The following is a 21144-nucleotide window of genomic DNA, read 5'->3' as shown; positions in this document are numbered from 1 at the left end:
CTATCATCGTTTACTCACCCTCAAGTTGTTCCAAACCTCTATGTGTTTATTTGTTCTGCTGAACACAAAGGAAGATATTTGGAATCAAACAGATCTCATTCCCCATTGAATACCATAGTAGGAAAAAATACATACTATGGTAGTCAATGGGGAATGAGATCTGTTTGATTAAAACATTCTTCTAAATATCTTCCTTTGTGTTCAGCAGAACAAATAAACACATAGAGGTTTGGAACAACTTGACGGTGAGTAAACAATGATCGAATTTTCATTTTTGGGTGAACTAACCCTTTAATATTAGTTCATATTAATTGAAACATTTGAAGAGTTCAGATGCAAAAGCCTCTAAGTGCCATTTGAATTTTTTTTCTAAAATGATCATTTTTATCAAGCTTGTATATTTAAGTTCAGTAATTTCACTTAAATGGCAATGAAGATAACCTATTAATTGTCATTTAAGTGAAATTACTGAACTTAAATATAAAAGCTTGATAAAAATTGTCATTTTAGAAGAAAATTTCAAATGGCATTTAGAGGCTTTTGCATCTGAACTCTTCATTTATAATACATTATTATAATCAGTTAATCAGCTTTATTTTTATTAACAAACAAAGATTAATAAATACTGTAACAAATGTATTGCTTGTTGTTAGTTCATGCTTGGTTAAATACATTAACTAATACGTTAACTAATGAACCTTTTTGTAAAGTGTTACCCAAAAATGAGTGTCATGACAATGGCCCACATTATTCATAGACACAAAAAAATTATTCAAATACAGCTAAGGAAAAGCATTAATGCATGCAGACAAATATGTGCAAACAGTAGGCCTAATAAACAGCATGAAAAAACATTTGAAAAAACAACTCTGTGTAGTAACTACGACACACAAGGTGACGATTGCCTGCTAAAAGATTTAAATGAAGATAAACGAAAAAATGTGGGAGGAAATGCGTGGCTTGATTCGTGTGCGTGCCATGTATGTTAGTGAGATGTAGAAAGAATGGATAACAGGTGTATGCAAGATCTTGTTCCTTGTTAGTGTGTGTGCAGTAGCCTACCTGTATATCACTGCCCCCACTCATTCAAACTTCGCTGCTGCAGACTTTCCAATGACTCAGGAGATGAAATCTGACGTAACCCACAGCCCTGCATCTGCATAGCATCTTTTATAGCAAGTGCCTGTAACGTTTTAATTTTGAAGCATGCATACAGTCCTGTTCAAAGAGTGGGCTCATCTGGGCATGACACTAGAGTTCTAAGTTCTGTAACAGGAACAACAGCCACTTCCTCTGCATGCTATTTTTATCCTACAGACTAAGCAGTGTAGGCTAATGTTAAGCAAAGTAAAAAATATAGTTTACATTTCCTTTCATTATATTTTTAGTGTCTAATATTTTCAATAAAAATGCTTGTGGCATGCTTAAAGATTTTGGCTAAAATAATTCAATTATTCAGTCAGTGGCAGGTAAAAAGCTAAAACTTGTGATGAACTTCACCAGGTGACCTTGCGCTGCACTAGTTCGCACTTCCTCGGAGAACTCACTACCTTAGATAACTGATGCACTTGATAAATGTGAAAATGCTTTGATTTTGCATTTTTCTAAATTAATATAATATTGTTTTCTATTGCCAGCAAAAAAATGCCAGAAATGTGGAACTGAAGGATTAACATGAATATCGGAATGTGTTGCTCTTTACAGCATGAACTGACAACAGCATTTGTGTAAACCTGATGATCATGTTAACCATCATGATTTGACAATGTTCCAAAGACTTGCACGTTTCAATGAAAACAAGGAAATCCGATGTGTCTGTGGAATTTACATGGTCATCGTCACAAATTTGTTTAAACAAGTTTATTTTATTGGAGACCTATAGAAACAGTGCAATATATTTTTAAATACTAAAGCTTACTGTACTTAAAAAACAAACAAACAGTAGGATAGAAAACAGGGACTTCTGTTCCGGTTCTGCGGCTCCACAACAAACGCCTCTCAAAACAGGATATCTCTCTGAAAAACACCTTCAGATGGGAAGACAGCCTGCAGAGCTGTGGAAATCCCCACACTAGGACAGTGGCAGCACACACTTCACCCTCACAGAGAGGAACACCCCCTTCCAGTACGCACACGCCTCAGTGGACAATGATCTTTCTATTAGAACAGAAAGAATTGACTGAACCAATTACCAAAGCTAGCAGGAATCTTCACACACAAATGAATATTTGGTCATCATTTACTCACCCCTTTTGTTTTTCCAAACCTGTATAACCCTACTTTTTCTGTGGAACACATAATAATATATCTTGAACAATGTCTCTGTGCTTTTGTTCTCTATGGAACACAAATTAAGTAAATAAAAGGAGGTACCATTTTACAACAAGATCCCATGTTAGTTTTAATAATGTTTAAAATGTTTTAATAATGTTGATGTTTAAAGGAGCAATGTGTGACTTTTAGCGACATCTAGTGGTTCGGTTGCGAGTTTGCACCAGGTTTGCACTAAGGGCTCAGCCCACTGCTCACCCCTCCCTTTCGAAGAAGCTACGGTTGCTAAAACGGGACAAACATCCCGTCGGCTGAGACAGCAGAGAATAGCCAGAGTAAGCCAAGAGTGTGTAACATTGTCACTGTTTCTGTACCACAGTCCATTATAAACCACATCATGAATACTGTCTGTTTACAAAGCCATAGTCAGGTGAGGATCAAGGGTTTTAATATATAATTTAATAAAATAATAATCAGCTGATTGTCTCACAAACGTAACCCTTACAAAAATAACCTACAGGAATCCTGCAGGAATATTATGCAGGTTTCCTACAGGATTTTCAGCTCATTTTCCTGAAGGAATACCTGCAGGAATTTTATGAAGGAAAACACACAGGAATTATATCCTGCAGGAATTATATCCTGCAGGGTTTTAAAATATAGTTTTCAAAATTCCTGTAGGACTGCTGTGCAGGATATACATGTAATTATGCAGGACTTTGCAAGTTGTATTCTGCTGGAATCATGCAGGGGAAATAACTTCACAACAAACAATGTACATTATCACAGTTTTTTTATTTTATTTATTTTACTGTCAGAGCAGAGAGAAGCGGAGTCCAATTCACATGCATGCAGCCAAATGTTGCTCTAGTTGAACCCTCTAAACTGTTTTCCTGAAAAAAAAAGAGTTTTAAAAGTGTGTGAGAGAGAGAGAGATCTAGCGAGCGAGCGTGTGTGTGTGTGTGTGTGTTTGTATGACAAATTATTACCTGGCTCGTAACTTGTGCTCATCGTTTAACTTCTCTCTCAGTGCTGCCCTGATGAATTTTTTCGGAACATCCGGAAATTTTTTCTGTACTGTGTCTGTAAATGCAATTCTACTTGTGAAAACATGATAACAATTTTGCATTGTAACTGCAACATCATGTTTGTGTAAAGAAAAAAAGAAGGACATTTTACTTACCCAGGATTATCACAACTTTATCCTGGTCAAGAGCTGGCTTTGCTATAGTGGTTTTGTTGGCATTGCCAGCTCTTCCGGACAGCCCATGGCCAACATGTCTCTCCCGAACACTGCCACCACCAGATCTTTCACCATGGCAGAACATGATGTGCCACCCCGTCCACAACTTGTTAGGACATTTTGACTAATACCTAGCCCTGTCTGTCAAGAAAAAAAGTTAGGGACACTATATCTAAAAGCATTTTGCACAACACCACATGAAAATATATTTTTATTCACCTTTTCAGTCAGATTCTTCTGGCTTGAACCATTCGGTTGTGGTTGTTGATACAGAGTAAGAGGGGTCCGGGTTATACCCTTGAGCATTGGAAGAATTTCTTTAAAAAAAAAAAAAAGAAAGAAAAGAAAAAAGATTACTAACAGACAACCACACTGACAGATAAATTGATATAAGAAATACAGATATGAAAAAATACCTTGTTGCAGAGATTTATTGAGTGCTCTTAGATTTTCATTTTCTTTTTTTAATTTGAGAATTTCTTTCTCAAGTTGAGTTACTCGGCTTGAAGACTCTCCAGCTTGACTGTCCATGCTCTTTATTTCCTGCATTAAAATACTATCCTTTCTGTGGATGACCTAAAGATGGACACACAATATTAATATTTGTGATTTTAAAAAGCATAATGAAAAATCTAAGTATTTAAAAGATGTATTACTTGATGTTTGACCAGAGGCTCTTGATCAGATGATGAGTGAGATGGGGACCGAGTTGGAGTGTACATTTTTTTGTCTTTGCCACTCTTTTTGCATCATTTTGCAAACATGGCTGACTATTTCTTTTCCCCTCGCCGGAACATCCTCCTCCTGAGGGTTTCTTTGCTCTCTAAAGGGAAAAATAAAGTAGGAAATACATATCTATCATGACTGTCTTGTTTGCTGAACTTTTACCACCAATATCTATAACTGTGGCTGGGGAACTTTCCTCTTCATGAACAACATCCACAACATCTCCAGGTTCAAACTTTTTTTTTTAGTATGTCCTTTCTAGGGACAATATCATATGTGGGAGGATCCTCTCTCCAAGAACCCATGTTTTGTTCATTTTCTAAATAAATAAATAAATAAATAAATAAATAGTTACATAGGCTACATATTTACTTACATATTTAACATACATACATTTATACAGTAATAAAATATATATTAATCCAAATGTGCACAAAAGTCTAAAGTCTCATCATTCACATTCATCGTGCCCTCAGCTGATGGGCAACAACGTAGCAGTACCTTTAGCAGCTAACTGCAAGCCAGCGACTCTCACGGTCTCGTCCGGTGCAGACTTTTTACTTTTCTAAGGTAGCCAAAAGGTACAATATCAATTATTAGCGATTAAATACAAAACAAAGTAATGTGATATGTTAACAACAGATAAAGATATGTTTTATAGTCATTTATTAAAAAATCTTTTGATAGGCGCCGGCCTAACGTTATCATTATAAGCCGAAGCAACAACAACAAAAAGAAAAAACGAAGAAAGAAAAACGTTTTCATACGTTTTAGTGTTATTCATTTAGAAATGTATGGCAGAACAGTAATTTAAAGCATTATAACGATACAATTATATAATAAAAAAGGCGACTTACCTTCACAATACAAAGTGACAGTTGAATGATGAATCGGCAATCGGCTACGTGTGATTGTATCCATGACAACAATGTTACTCTCACGGTCTCGCCGGTTTTCGTCAATGATACACGTCACCTCAGTGAATCGAATCTCTAGAAGGATTCATTTACCGGTTCTTCGTATACGAGCGTCTTTTTCAGGGTGAAAGACTCTTATTCTTATTTTCTTTAAAAAATAGCCTTGTAAAAAAAAAACACATCTAATCCTATGTTCCTAATTTAATTGTATAAATACCCATATTCGTTATTGTAGTCATTGAATTCTCTCATATAATTTGGTTTAACCTATAAGGATAATACCAAAAAAAAAAAAATCTTTATAATATTTACAAAGAAATAACACTAACTTGTTCCTTTTTGAAGGATGCAAATGGAGTATAAAGTGTACTTAAATGAAGAGGCACCTGTTCCAGCAGCTACAAAAAGGCGATGGACACAGAATATAATAGGTTGCTGAATTCAGAATAATATGCAAATTACTGTTATTTAGGCAATTGTTTTCTTATTATATAATTACATATTGATATTAATCAAATAAGCAAGAATTCTGCTCTTTCTTCTTCTTCAGGCGCTAAAAAGAGAAGATCATACAAGACATGGCTTATTCCTGAGTTGAAGTAATTCAGGTTTTGATGTTGGCCTAAAAACATTTTCAGTGATAAATTAATTCATGGCCATGTTGTAGTCAAGAAGCCATGAACTAGCTCATTTATGTTTATAATTTCATACTTATATGAAACCTTTAATCACACCTTTCTATACAGCCTCAGGCATACGACATGCAAAGTGGCTTTGAGTGACTTATTAGATCTTATCAATCTCCACTGTCCTGATTCAACCAATGGTGTTCCAGATAGCATACAAGTTCATGAAATCTTTTCACTGTGACACTTTTGAAGTCCAGTATATTTACCCATCCTGCCAATATTTCTTTGGTAATGAAATCCCCACCCACTGTGCTTCATGCAATGCCCCAGGTCACATGGAAAACCTAATCAAATCTGGCTCTGTCTTTATCAAGTTATCTATTGCATATAAATTAAGAGGTAAATTCCAGAATACAGATTTTTGTCAGTCTTTGAATTACAAATGGTCAAGGACTAAGCGTAACTCACAAGACGTGAACATTTAAAAAAAAAAATTTAAAGATTAAAAAATTAAAAATTTAAAAGATTTTAAACTTCCTACAGGACAGCAGTGCAGCAAGATAAAAGAGAAAAATCCTGCAGGATTTTATAATTCCTGCAGATTTTTTATAAAATCCTGCAGGATTTTAAACTTCCTGCAGGACAGCACTGCAACACAAGAGAAAAATCCTGCAGGATTTTATAATTCCTGCAGATTTTTTTAAAAATTCTGCAGGATTTTAAACTTCCCGCAGGACAGCAGTGCAACACAAGAGAAAAATCCTGCAGGATTTTATAATTCCTGCAGATTTTTAAAAAAAATTCTGCAGGATTTTAAACTTCCTGCAGGACAGCAGTGCAACACAAGAGAAAAATCCTGCAGGATTTTATAATTCCTGCAGATTTTTAAAAAAAATTCTGCAGGATTTTAAACTTCCTGCAGGACAGCAGTGCAACACAAGAGAAAAATCCTGCAGGATTTTATAATTCCTGCAGATTTTTTTAAGAAATTCTGCAGGATTTTAAACTTCCTGCAGGACAGCAGTGCAACACAAGAGAAAAATCCTGCAGGATTTTATAATTCCTGCTGGATTCCTGTAGAAAAAATGAAAATCCTGCAGGATTCCTGTAGGTTATTTTTGTAAGGGAACCAGCAGCACATTTCTCCCCACATACTGTAGCAAACCCATAATACAGCGAGGGAGCAGCTATATATTTTTTCTAACAGGGTAGTAATAGTTTAGCTGGCTAATATGAGCTGTTACTGTGGCTGAGCTGGGACGCGTCTGCATCGCATGAGTCCAAAGGTCGGAAGTGCGCGCGCTGTTACAATCATGTCATCTCCGCATCCCATAGATACTATTTACTACACACAATAGGCTTTTTTCTCTGATTTTTAAAATTCTTCGCGATCGACTTTAGTGATAAAAGACTTTAGTAAAAGTCTCTATCGACGGGTTAGTGATTCCTGTAACGTACTGTTTTACGGTCAATGACATGAATACTAATCATCAGCTGTCTCACGAACGTAACAGCACATCTATCCCCAACATAACAAACCCATAACACAGCGAGGGAGAACTAAGTTACATGAAACAATCCCAACTACATATTTTACACCACTCACAAGGGAAAAGTCACTACTCACGGAGTGTAAGGCTAGCTTCCAGCTTTCCGCTACTTCTCTTTCAAGGTAGTGATGAAACGCGTTCTGTAGCGCTGTTTGTTCGCGTTCGGCTACGGTAGGAAAATGACGTCACAACATGGCGACCTTCATAGAAGGGGATTCCCTCGGTTATGGAGCTATTAATGTCTCATTCTAAGGTAATAAAAACATTACGGCTAATTAAGTAAGTTCTTTATACACCACTGAAAACATAGTTATGGATGTCATATTGCATTTCTGTTAATAGATACTCAACTTTGTTACACATTGCACCTTTAAATTAACACTAACTAAAAAGAATACATCTTTTAGTATTTATTAGAATATTTTCATTGTTAGTTTATGTTACAGTACCTAATGTAGATAACTTGTTATATGTATAGGTTTGGAATGACATGAGGGTGAACAAATAATTTAGTAAACATGTCGAATGTCATACAAAGCCATATATTGTATTAAAATGAACTGGCCCTTACAAAGCTGTTTTACAGTTATGGAGTACTAATTACTCAGATTTCCTGTATTCACATGCTAGACAATATAAGGAAGTGATCAGTGCCTACCACCAACATCAGCGGCCTACTTCTCTGGGCTTGGGAAATGAGTTTGTGTAGGGGAAAGGTAAACTAATCTTGGCCAAATGCAATGGAGACAAAGGCAGCTATGCACTGACATGAACATTTAGCAAACCTGCCAAAAGACTATGCGAGTCTGTCGAGGGAAGTGTGAAGTGGGTCAGTCACCCAATATTAAAGTCACCTATTGTCTGAAATCATATAGTAGAGAACACAGGGACATGGAAGTTGCTGTTACAAAATGACCTTATAATTTTTTTTTTTTTATTCTTGTCTGGCAAGAATGTCTATCACCATGTCCATTGTTTAGACTAATCCTCTCAACCAAAACCTTAAAGACATTGTAAAAATCGCTCAACATGATGTTTTATTAACAAATTTCAGGAGGAACACGTTCAAATGATTCATCCAATCAGCACGAGAGAAGGACTATATATAGCCGACTCGCCTATGTTCCTGAACAGTTTTCAGCATCACTCACCCACGGCCCCACCCATACTCCTAACTATTGTCTGGTTCCAAATCCCTGCAAGGAATAAGTCAGGAGTGTTCAGGGTCTGGCCCAAATTCTGCACTTGGAGCCCTGCCCTCGCACAGCACACCAAATATATACTTTTACTCTGATTATTTGTAAGTGAACTTGTGAAATACTTGATTGCCTTCCCTTTTCCATATTTTATGTGGTCTTTGCATTGTTCATTGTTCATTTGAAGAAATAAAAGCCTGGAGAAACATTTCTGCATGAAATGCACCCATTTAGCTTGAATTTAAGCTAATTTTGGTAGAGATCACATAACTGAGGCAACATTGAAAACTCACTGTGGATGAATAGCAGCTTGTATTAGAAAGGATAATATGACTCACAGTTGCCTGATTATTACAGTATCAGTAAACTGGACAGTTTATGCAGTTAAGCATACAGGGTTTGCACAATAATCTGCATTTCAACAAATAATTAGGCACTCAAAGTACTCGACTATACTGAGATATATTCCATGATGTATCACGTGTAAGATGTGTAAGTTTAACGAAGACTCTATTTCTATATATAGTAAACATGCTCAAAGAGAAGTTGGTTTCTTCTAGCAAAAATATTTCTTTTGGCAGATTGAAACTTTGACATTTACCTACAGTGAAACAACGAACAGCGAAAAACCACAGGCAGCAGCTGGAATGAAGTAGGTCAATAAATCACAAAACCAAAAGGCTTCACTTTCAGTCTTCCTCCACGAATTCAGTTCTGCTAGTATCTTAAAGAGCACCTATCATGGATTTTTGAAAATGACTGTTGATGTAGTGTGGAATATAACGCTAAGCGAATGAAAATATCCTTCAAAGATTTATACCTGAAAGTGCACCATATATAAAGTGATTGTCTTTCAAAAGTGAGAGTCGAATCTGAGTCTATGAATGAAATGAATTGTTTTTGAAACGGTCATCCAAATCCGTACAGTACTTTTCCATTTATCTTAGGCCAACTAACGAACAGACAGACGAACAGACAGACAGACAGAAACAGCACCAGAAGATAACCTTTGGGCGGAGGTAAAACTAAAGGCATCGGGCTATCCCATAAGTAACATCCAAGCAGACAGCGTGATCTTCTTCGCTCATATTACCACATGAACGGGGTCTTCTTTTTTAGGCTAATCATTCACGGCGTTGTTGTCCAGCAGAATATAACTGTCCATAAACACAGCTGTCGGTGTAACAGTTATTCTTTAACGTGACAGGTGTCTGTTCAACTTAAAACACACTCTCTTCGCGGCCGCTGTTTAGAGAAGTTCGCGAGTTGTGAGCAAAACTGACATCTTTCTCTTTACTGTTGTAAGCAACCATATGCTTTCAACAAAAACAAACTTCTGCAGACTCAGAGCGAGCCGGCCCGGCAGGTGTTTACGCCCCCCTTAGCTCTCAGGCTCAAACACATTGGTTCCTGTTCCTAAGCATTTATTTATTGCACGGTTTCTTCTTCTGAATATATCATATTTAGACAAAAATTATATATTTAATTTGGATTCCCCTTATTTATATTAACCTATGAAAACATTGTCCCTCTGCATGACTGCAAGCTTATATGTTTTATCCTATTATTATTGTATTATTTATCCTATTATGAAGCCAGGCTGCGTTTTTGTGTGTTGGTATTTTTATTTTTATTTTTTAAATCATTTTCACTTAGGGTGCAAACGTATTAATGTATTGTGTTAGCCTAATTCATGCATTATTTTGCTTAGCATTTTTGCCCTAGCTTAGCATCAGCAGATGTATCGTTACAACTGTCAATCTGAAGAAACCAGTGACTACCAGGAACAGACTGGTTGACAACCAAGAAAAGGTTGGTGACATCTGGAGAGGCAGATGGCAGCTCGGGAAGATGGCAACCGGGGCGGTATGGGCTAGCACCCCTAGCCGCAGCCTCTGTGAAGAGGAACCCAAAACTAGCTACGGAAAAATTAAATGATCAATACCCCCAGGGGAGCCCGAGAGGGGGGAGAAAGAGAACCCCAGTCAGACGGACCTAAGGTTATCGACCAACAGCAAAGGAAAAACGACTACGAGTGCGGTTTGTCAATGTGGAAAGATTTGTAAAAATGCAAGAGGCTTGAAGATCCATCAGTCACGGATGAAATGCCTGGAGTCACGGCAAGAACCACAATGCACAGGCTTAGTGCCTGGTGAGTCAGAGGAGGAGCAGGGCCTGGAAGAACCCCATAGAGCCCAGAGCCTCCACGTGGTACAAACTGTCCCCCCAGTCATGCAGCCCGAGAGGAGGAGGATCAGGTGGCCTCAAGCATGTAAAACAACTGAGTGGCAGAAGTTCGATGAGGATGTGGACAAGGTGCTGGAAGCAACGGCCAAAGGTGATGCAGAGAGGAGGCTGCAAACTATAACCACCATCATAGTGAGCATGGCAGTTGAGAGGTTTGGTGTGGAGGAGGAGAGAGGGGTAACAAAGCCATACACCAAAAACCAGAGGGCAAGGAAAATTCATAACATCAGAATAGAGCTGAAAACCCTAAAAAAGCAGCACAAGGAAGCAGGAGAGGAGGAGCGTGGGCCACTGACAGAGCTGCGCAACATCTTAAGGAAGAAGCTTATTACTCTGCGCAGAGCCGAACGGCACAGGAGGCGGCGAAGGGAGAGGGCTAGGAGGAGAGCAGCCTTCATTAGAAACCCATTCGAGTTCACCAAACAGCTCCTCGGGCAGAAGAAAGGTGGACGCCTAGTCTCATCTAAGGGTGAAATTGACCAACACCTTGCAGATACATTTAGTGATCCATCCAGAGAACAAGAGTTGGGACAGTGCGATGCCTTGATAACACCACCAGAGCCTGTAAAGGCATTCGACCTGAGGGAGCCATTCCTGAAAGAAGTATAGGAAGTAGTAAGGAAGGCAAGGTCTGGGTCTGCACCAGGACCAAGCGGAACATCATATAAGGTGTACAAGTACTGCCCCAAGCTTCTATATCGCCTGTGGAGGATCCTAAAAGTCATCTGGAGGAAAGGGAAAATTCCAAAACAGTGGCGGTGTGCAGATGGAGTATGGATCCCAAAAGAAGAGGACTCCAAGATCATCAGCCAGTTTAGAATCATCTCGCTTTTGAGTGTTGAAGGAAAGATCTTCTTCAGCATAGTCGCAAAGCGGTTGGCAGAGTTCTTCCTAAAAAATGGATACATCGACACCTCTGTGCAGAAAGGCGGCATACCAGGTGTTCCAGGCTGCTTAGAGCACACAGGCGTGGTTACACAGCTCCTCAGAGAAGCAAAGGAGAATAAGGGTGATCTGGTGGTGCTGTGGTTAGACCTGGCCAACGCCTATGGCTCTATGCCCCACAAACTGGTACAGGAGGCTCTGGAGAGGCACCATGTTCCTGCTTTAGTGAAAGCCCTTATCCAGGATTACTACAGAGATTTCAAGCTGAGAGTCTCATCTGGGTCAACAACATCAGAGTGGCACAGGCTGGAGGTGGGAATCATCACAGGCTGCACCATTTCAGTGATCCTGTTCGCTCTTGCAATGAACATGTTGGTGAAATCTGCTGAACCGGAGTGCAGAGGGCCCAAATCCAAGACTGGAATGCGCCAACCACCAATCCGTGCCTTTATGGATGACCTCACAGTGACAACGGAGTCAGTGCCTGGAGCTAGATGGATCCTGAAGGGTCTGGAGAGGGTGATGGAATGGGCCAGGATGTCATTCAAGCCAACCAAATCCAGATCCTTAGTGCTAAAGAAGGGCAGGATGGTGGAGAAACATCATTTTAGGAATCTCAGGAACTCAAGGAACTCATCTCAGGAACTCAAATTCCAACCCTGTCTGAAAAACCAGTAAAAAGCCTGGGAAAGATCTTCGACAGCAGCCTCAGGGATACAACATCCATAAAAAACACCTGTGAGGAGCTGGAGAGGTGGCTGAAGACTGTCGATAAAACTGGGCTCCCTGGAAAATTTAAGGAATGGGTGTACCAACATGGGATTCTGCCAAGAATGCTGTGGCCTCTGCTCCTGTACGAGTTTCCGATCTCCACCATTTCAGAATTAGAAAGGAGAGTCAGCCGCTACCTAAGAAGATGGCTGGGTTTCCCGAGGTGCTTAAGCAGTATCGCCTTTATGGAAACACCTGCAAGCTGCAACTCCCGCTAAAATCCATCGAAGAGGAGTTCAAGGTCTTGCGTGCAAGGGAGGTGCTGCAGCTTCGTGAATCTGGGGACCCTAAAGTCTCTGGGGCAGGGGTAGAGGTCAAGACGGGCAGGAAATGGTGGGCAGAGGTGGCAGTAGACCAGGCTGAGTCAAGGCTACACCATGGTGTCCTAGTGGGAACAGTGGCCAGAGGAAGAGCTGGGCTAGGAACCTTTCAAGGACCCCGGTTCGACAAGGCTCGTGGGAAGGAGAGGAGGCAGCTAGTACAAAGGGAGGTGAGGGCGGCGGTAGAAAAGGAGAGGTCCAGCAAAGCAGTGGGAATGGCACGTCAGGGTGCCTGGATTAGATGGGAACAAGCTGTGGAGAGGAAGATCACGTGGACTGACCTTTGGCGGGCAGAGCCACACCGCATCAAGTTCCTGGTCCAGGCAGTCTATGACGTCCTCCCCAGCCCGTCTAACCTCCACACCTGGGGGCTGGTCGACACACCAGGATGTGCCCTGTGCCAGAGAAAGGGAACCCTTGAGCACATCATGAGCTGCTGCCCAAGAGCTCTGGAGGAAGGCCGATATCGCTGGCGGCATGACCAGGTGCTCAAAACAATTGCAGAGAGCATCCAGACTACTATCAGCAGCTGCCAGAGGTCAAAGCCCAGCAAACAAACCATCAGCTTCATCAGGGCCGGAGAGAAGCCAGGGAAATCCTTCAGGACAACAGCAGGGATCTTGAACACGGCACAGGATTGGCAACTGAAAGTGGACTTGGGCAAACAACTTAAGTTCCCCCAGCATGTTGTTGAGACCACCCTGAGGCCTGACATTGTCTTGTTATCAGAGGCAACAAAGAACCTGGTCATGTTGGAGCTCACTGTGCCATGGGAAGACCGAATGGAGGAAGCCTTTGAGAGGAAGAAGGAGAAATATGATGGCCTTGTCAGCGACTGCCACAACCAAGGCTGGAAGGCAAGGTGCTTACCTGTGGAGGTGGGGTGCAGAGGCTTTGCAGCAAAATCCCTCTACGGGGCCTACACTGCACTCGGCATCACTGGTGAGAGAAGGAGAAGGGCAATTGGCAAAACCACAGAGGCAGCAGAGAAGGCTTCGAGGTGGCTCTGGATCAAAAGAGCGGAGGCGTGGTTAAATGCTGCTAGGGCACAAGCTGAGGCCTGATCAACTTCAGCTGGGTCGCCTGAAGGAGGGTGTCTGATGTTTCGAAAGACCCGAAACACCCAATGAGATCAGGAACATCACTGATGATGTGCCCTAGCTTAGCATCAGCAGATGTATCGTTACAACAAAAATGCATTATTTTGTCATGGACCTTATTGAAGTTATTCCCTGTACAATGAAATATGATATACAGACATCACATCAATATACATATATTGATCAGAGTGAAGATGTTATAATAATAATAATAATAATATATTTGTTGCAGTACACAGATAAATTAATCTAATACTCACACATAATAATGAGGCCCTATTCAAAATAAATTGTCCCCATGGGGCTTGATACAGCTTAGCAAGTTGAGACTTTAAGCAACTGTTTCAGTTAAAATATTGATTTAAAATGGTCAAATTAGTTTAGATTTGGTATATCCATGTTTAGGAAAACAAATAGTTCCAATTATTTCAAATACAGTGCATCTAACACACCGAGAGCCCAAGTTGTGGCAAAATAGCTTTTGGAGAATCTGTAGTTACTGCCTTTTTCCTTGTTATGGTGCCACATTTTTGATAAGTACAAAACAAGAATACAGTAACTGCAAAATAGGGGTAAAATATCAAATTAAAAATGATGATTGGTATGTACAAAGAATAATATAAAGTAAAAAACAGCCACATCTACCTACAACTATACGACATCTACCTACAACTATACGGCTGGATGACAGGATAACTTAAAGTATTTTTTCTCATTTCTGCACTCTGCGTAGTTACTGCCTTGCTTAGGGCAGTAAGGAAACTTTCTGTTAACCAATTAATGTTTTTTACCGTTAAAATCGCGATCATTTTTTTTTTACAGTGAAGCATAAATAAAATTGATTTTATCTGATACCATATGTTTATCATCATCACACACACTACACACACAAATTACCCAGGGCTTTGGCAAAAATGGCATTGGGAGTTTTAAAAACATTTTAAAAAATATTTAAAATTGTGTTTTTTTTATTTTATGGAACATTGTAAAGGCCTAGATATTGTGTCCTCCCTAATATCCTGCTTTTTTTTAATTATTTACTACCACCTTCCATCAGTAATACAGACCCGGAAATGGCTGAAAAAATGGGAGGAGACTATTTGGAATTATTTCTAGCATCAATGTTATAGTAATGATTTGACCACTCAGAGGAAAAAAAAAAAACTGCATGTAAATATAATTTCATCCTGATGAGGGGTGTGTGTTGCATCTGCAGGAATGAGACTACTGTGTAACTTCCTGCAAGTAAATTAGTCTAGGTTCCCCATTCTAGTCAAATGCATTCATGAAAGAGCCTTCCTGCTATATTAACAGACAAAAATGTATGAATTCAAAGACTCAAGTTTGTTTTAAGGTACATTTTAAAGAGGACCTGTTATGCTTTTTTACATTTTCAACTTTCTTTTATTGTGTATGTTGCTGTTTGAGCATGAAAAAGGTCTACAGTTGCAAAACACAAAGTCTAATGGGTGTTATCCACTATATCAGTAAGAAGTGCACTGTTTTGAACTCACTGAAATGCCTTAATTTAGTCTTAAGTTTTCTTCCAGAAATATTCCCAATGCATACACAAAATAAAGGGTGCGAGTCCTGGTTGTGTTGGTAGTGTACTGTCACCATGAGACCCTGGACCTGTCCCAATACCACACGTGCAGTCTTTAAGTGCTCAATACTGTTCCAGGTCTAAAAAAAGCCAAAGCACTGCAGTACACTTAAAGCACACTAAATCCACACTATTTCTAAAACAGCTTCAGAGCGGTATTTGAGGCTAAGCATCGTCATTCTTCACATTCAGAAACTTACATGCCCGGATTTTGGATTAATTAGATATGACATTTAACTTTGCCATTGCACATCACAATCAACTTGTATAATAACTGCTTTAATCAGATCATTGTTTCTGCCTAAATTATTATGATGCTAGCAAACTGCATGATTTGTATTATCTTAGAACTGTACTTTTCTGACCTCTCTGATAAAAAACTTCTCTATACTCACTCTAAAAATGCTGAGTTATTTCTTGGGTAAAATATGGATGAACCCAACCATTGGGTTTAATATTTCATTTAAAAAATGTAAACCAATGGTTGGGTTCTTCCATATTTGACCCAAACATTGAAACAACCCAGCTTTTTTCTGTCTTTTCTGTAAAGTTGCTTTGAAACGATGTGCATATGGTGAAAAGCACTATACAAATAAACAAAAAGGGTGAACTTGGTTGTAGAACAAAGTGTTGGAAATTGTATTGATACAGAGATGTGTGTATTTTCTAAAATGGTGCAACTGCTTTTATTGTGTCATGGAAATTCTTAATATATACAATGTAGACAATCTATTTATTTGTATGATACAGCTGCAAATAAGTCTCTTTGGTGATTGATGTTCAACATAAATTACTGAAGAGCCATAATCTATTAATTTGCAACAAGAATATTTTCATAAGGCGTATTTTAAAATAGTGATGAACATTAAAAATCATGAAAGAATGGTAGAAACCTCTTTTTTTCATGCCAAGAGTTCAAAAGATAACATCCATTAAATTTCTTTTTAGAAAAAAAAATGGTCTGAAAATGTTTTCAATTTAAAGAAAAAAATAATAATTCACCATTTGTGATGTGGCAGCGAGCTATAACACACATGCATGCTCTTTTTATGTGATTATTGAAGTTGAATTCGTATCAAAATATGCCAAATTTCCCTTACTACTTCTGAATAGGATGCCTACTTCATAAATTGTATGAAAATTGTGGAAATAATGGTTCAGATCACTCGAAACACTTATGGAAATGGAGGCAGTAACGGAGACTGGTTGGAGTCTTACAGATTTTTTGAGATATTAACCTAAAATTTGAAACACAACTTGTTCAGAGTTTTGGCTGATTTGATTTTCTTGCAGTTTTAGAGTCCACCAGGTTTTGAAAAAAATATACTTTATATGAAATATGAATAATTACATTTTTACATTTTCATAAACTCAAACTTCTATTGCATTTTTCTGTTTTACTTTCTTTTTTTAACTTCTACAAAAATCTGTCAAATATCTTATTTAAAAAAGACCAATCTTATATCTATATTCTTGAATTACAACCATTTAAGTTCGGATTGTGCATTTTCATGTTTCAAAAAAGGGGGTGCGACACTTAAATAATATATATATATATATATATATATATATTATTTTTTTTTATTTTATTTTTTATTGTGTAACTGTCTTCCATCAGGTAATCAATAGTTATATGAGGTAAGGTAATCAGGTAATCAGGTAATCAATAGGCCACACTTGTGGCCTTTGCACTCAATTGAAAACTTGGACCAAATACAGGAAATACGTCATGTAAGTATAAGTCGTCAAGTGCAAACAAAGACCACAAATGTGGGTACTGGGACAGGCCCATTGCTTTTTCCACCCTAGATCTAACACAGTTATAGTACGAGGTGTGAAATTTGACCGATCAGAGCACAGGAGAAACAGGAGCTTGGGCATACATTCTCCATTATCATGTGAACTTCCAGCGTCAGTTGAGTTGCTTTACTGCCATTTACAGTATAAATCCTCAGGGGATAGTAAAGTGTCCATCGTATTCACACTTCAGAATTTTGCCAGAAGTTGGTCATCTAGGTACTTTTGGCCTACACTTTTATGAGTACTGTGAATTCAGTACTTTTGTCACATAGGCTTACTCTTTTTTAGCCTGACTACGTCAGACTTCCTACTTCCGCTAATTTCATTTCTGTCTACGAAGCAAAGTGAAGTAGCAGAGTCTGGTATTACCAGGCTAACTTTTTTTTACCAATGTGTGTGGTTTATGGAAGTATGTGATTTTGGATGCATAAATTGTCATAAAATAATTCCATGATGGAACAAAGGCCTGGGAAGTCTTCCTGGCCGTGACATGGGGTAGACAGTCTGAGACAATTTACACGACATCTGGGTGCCTGAATACGCAAACTTTTGAAAACGAGTTTCAAAGTGCAAACAACAAAAACACGAATCTGTGAAACCGATGACGTAATGCACATGCGCGTTACGTGTTCAATCTATAGTGTTTCCATCTAATGGCCTGCCCATAGCGTTTTTAGTAGTTTTCGCAGAAACCGTGTGAATGGGAATCGTTTTGACAATGGTGTCGTCTGTATGCAGAAAACTCAAAGGAAAAGCTTCTCCGTTTTATACGAGCATTTCACCCATTGCAACATTATTCTTTATTGAAAGTGGATCATATGTAGTTGAAATGTAAAAGAATGTTTTAATTTGGTGCCCTCTTGACCGAGAAAAGACAGAAAATAACCAAGGGGCGCCTATATATGAAAAGACTACATGTCCCACAATGCACAGCTCCGCAAGCCACACCCACTAATCCGGAACAGCGCAAACAGAGAATTCACTCTTCAGTCTACAAGGCTAACATTAGCTGTTACCGGAGTTTGAAATTCATTTCACACAAAATGTCTAGTTGGGTGTGGTGAGCAGGACGATCGAGGGCGAGGGATGTAAGAGGATGGCGCTCCGCGAGAGGCCGGTTGCGAGAGTTATAACAGAGACTGATAATGAAAGACACCTGTGAGGGCGCGCCGGTCTTGAGTCTCTCACGGAGAAGCGAAAGCATAAAACGGGGAGCGACGACGGCAGATCGAGAGAGAAACAGGCCTGATTTTATGTTGTGTTTTGTTTGTATTGTGTGTAACGTTACAGCACTCACCAATGAGGGGCTGCTGGCTTATATACTTTCGTTTTGTATTTGTTCATTTTACTATTAAAATGCTTAAATGTTCACCGGTTCCTGCCTCCTTCTTCCCACAACAACAAACCCTGCTAACGTTACATTGGCAAACTCATCAGTGAATTACTCCTCGTTTGTATTTATTTCTGTTTGGTGAATTACTACATGATACCTGGATGTTTAGTCAGGCGAAACTATCACAACACAAACGTCTGTGTGCTCGTCTGATTCAGAGATTTCCTCCAGGAGAAATTGCCATCGTTGAAATTATCTGCAGCAGACGGGCTGTGTCCGTAGGCCGTAGCACGCAGCGAGAGTACAGGCAACAGCAATCCGCCCAGCGCCAGAGTCAGTGCTAGGTCCTCGACCGTGACAGGCACCCGCCTCGGCGTCTCCTGCTCCTCCATCAGCCTCGGCTGCTCTAAAATACTGCGACTCGTAAAGAGAGCCACGAACATCGGATTCGAGCAGCAGAATTTCAAAATCCTCTTCTTCCATATCATGTTTAGTTTCTTCCGTCATTGTCATAACTTACTATCTCCACAGCACTTGTTAGCTTAGCTTCCAAATAAGATGGCAGATATTGATTTCAGTTTCTGCAAGTGAAGTCCCACCCACTGATCTGTAATAGGCTTGTAGGGTGACTGGGTCCAACACCCTGGAATAATAATGAGCTAATGTTTGTAGTTCTAAAGATTTTAATGAAATATGACTTCCTGCTTATCATGACGCAAAATGACGATTTTTACGTCACGATAAGCAGGAAGTAAAACACTTAAATCCTTATTTCTCCCATCTCAGGGGGAAATAAGGGAATAAACCATGACCATTCAAAAACATGACTGGGTTTCTAAAGATACAAAGCTTAATGCAAATGGGTGAAGTGACCCTTTAAGCACTTCATTGTTGTATGTAAACATACCCTTAAGAAAGTATAAGACATGATCACATGAGGGCAAGTAATCACATGACAAACAGGAACAATGAGAATTTCTAAATAAAAGACAAGAAAACATTGAAACAAAATAAAAAACAGACATTATTTAAGAAAAATCTTATTCCTTATTACTCCCTTTTAATTTTGGAATAAAATATGACTTAGACATGTTATTGAGTTTTGTGAGATGTACCAATTTACTATTACTGTTATTTTTTAAAGAAAAATAGCTGTGAGGAATAGCAGCTGTGAGAAATGCTTATGCCTGCTCATGTGAAAAATTATTGTTAATAATAAATGAAGACAGGCATCTAGGGCTGACCCCATTACAAATCCTTTCAGAATGATCTTATTTCCTATTGACAAAGGTACTATTTATCCTCAAACTTGATCATAACTCATAACTTGTAGATCATAGCCCAAGACTGGTTGCCCACTGAAGCTAAGCAGGGCTGAGCCTGGTCAGTATCTTGATGGGAGACCTCCTGGGAAAACCAGGTTGCTGCTGGAAGCGGAGTTATTGAGGTCAGCAGGGGGCGCTCACCCTGTGGTCTGTGTGGGTCCTAATGCCCCAGTATAGTTATGGGGACACTATACTGTCAAAAAGCACCATCCTTGGGATGAGACGTTAAACCGAGGTCCTGACTCACTGTAGTCACAAAAAATGGATGTCTTTCGAATGAGTAGGCAGGGCCGGCGCTAGCCATTTGGGTGCCCTAAGCACAAATGGTTGGTGGTGCCCCCTTAACAACCCCCTCCCCCCAACCCCAACCACCCACTCACCCAAGGAATAACAACCATTAAGAATTTCTTAGTTAGGTTCTCTTTACTTCCAAAATAACTGCTGCAAATAAATACATTTACATTAACAATGGCACCAAATATGAAAAGAAATAAATAATAAAAAGGTTAAAATTATAAATACCAAAAAACACCACAATTACTAAAAACACATATTTGGAACTGGCTACAACTGCTGGTTGATGGTTCTTCCTCCTGGCCTTGAGTTGCTCCTTGCATGTATTTTAGCATTGACCCTGCATTCAGAAATACAAGACAAAATATTCAGGGATTCTACTGAATCAATAACCATCATACAAAAATATTGCACACATTAGTCTTTTATATAATATAGGCCAGGGGTGCCCAATCCTGCTCCTGGCGATCGACTGTCCTGCACAGTTCATCTCAAACCCTAATCAAACACACCTGAAGTAGCCAATTAAGGTCTTTAGGATCACATTCAGGTGTGTTTGATTAGGGTTGGAGATGAACTGTGCAGGACAGTCGATCGCCAGAAGCAGGATTGGGCACCCCTGATATAGGCCTATGTTTCACTGGAACATTTAAAATTCAAAACTTTATTCTACCTTTAAAAGAGGTCTGATGAGGCACAGTATAATAATTCTGTACATAATTTGTAGGGCTGGGAAAAGATAAATCGCGATTAATCGCATCCAAAATAAAAGTTTGTGTCTACATTAATGATATAGGCCTATGTGTGTGTGTACTGTGTATAGTTATTTTGTATATGTATTTAAGAAATATTTGTTATTTATATATAAAATATTTTAATATATATATATATATATATATATATATATATAATATAAATTATCTATAAATATATA

At 39.0% G+C, this 21144-nt stretch overlaps 1 long non-coding RNA gene and 1 pseudogene across 1 annotated transcript; one reads left to right on the top strand and one right to left on the bottom strand.

The window, feature by feature from the left end:
* Positions 1-3075: 3075 nt before the first annotated feature.
* On the bottom strand, positions 3076-5343 carry LOC148977712 (uncharacterized). Its single transcript, XR_016169485.1, has 7 exons — positions 4742-5343; positions 4171-4337; positions 3931-4090; positions 3734-3831; positions 3455-3655; positions 3261-3354; positions 3076-3164 (listed from the first exon to the last, which is right to left on the bottom strand). It is a non-coding gene; the product is annotated as an uncharacterized LOC148977712 (long non-coding RNA).
* Positions 5344-10593: 5250 nt separating this feature from the next.
* LOC148977711 (uncharacterized) lies at positions 10594-13819 on the top strand (annotated as a pseudogene).
* The last annotated feature ends 7325 nt before the right edge of the window (positions 13820-21144 follow it).

This window comes from Pimephales promelas, chromosome 8 (genome assembly GCF_988280905.1).
Source record: "Pimephales promelas chromosome 8, fPimPro1.hap1.1, whole genome shotgun sequence".
In the NCBI taxonomy this organism is placed as follows: Eukaryota; Metazoa; Chordata; class Actinopteri; order Cypriniformes; family Leuciscidae; genus Pimephales; species Pimephales promelas.
Note: the sequence above shows the minus strand (reverse complement) of the source record. Positions and strands in the feature narration are given on the sequence as shown.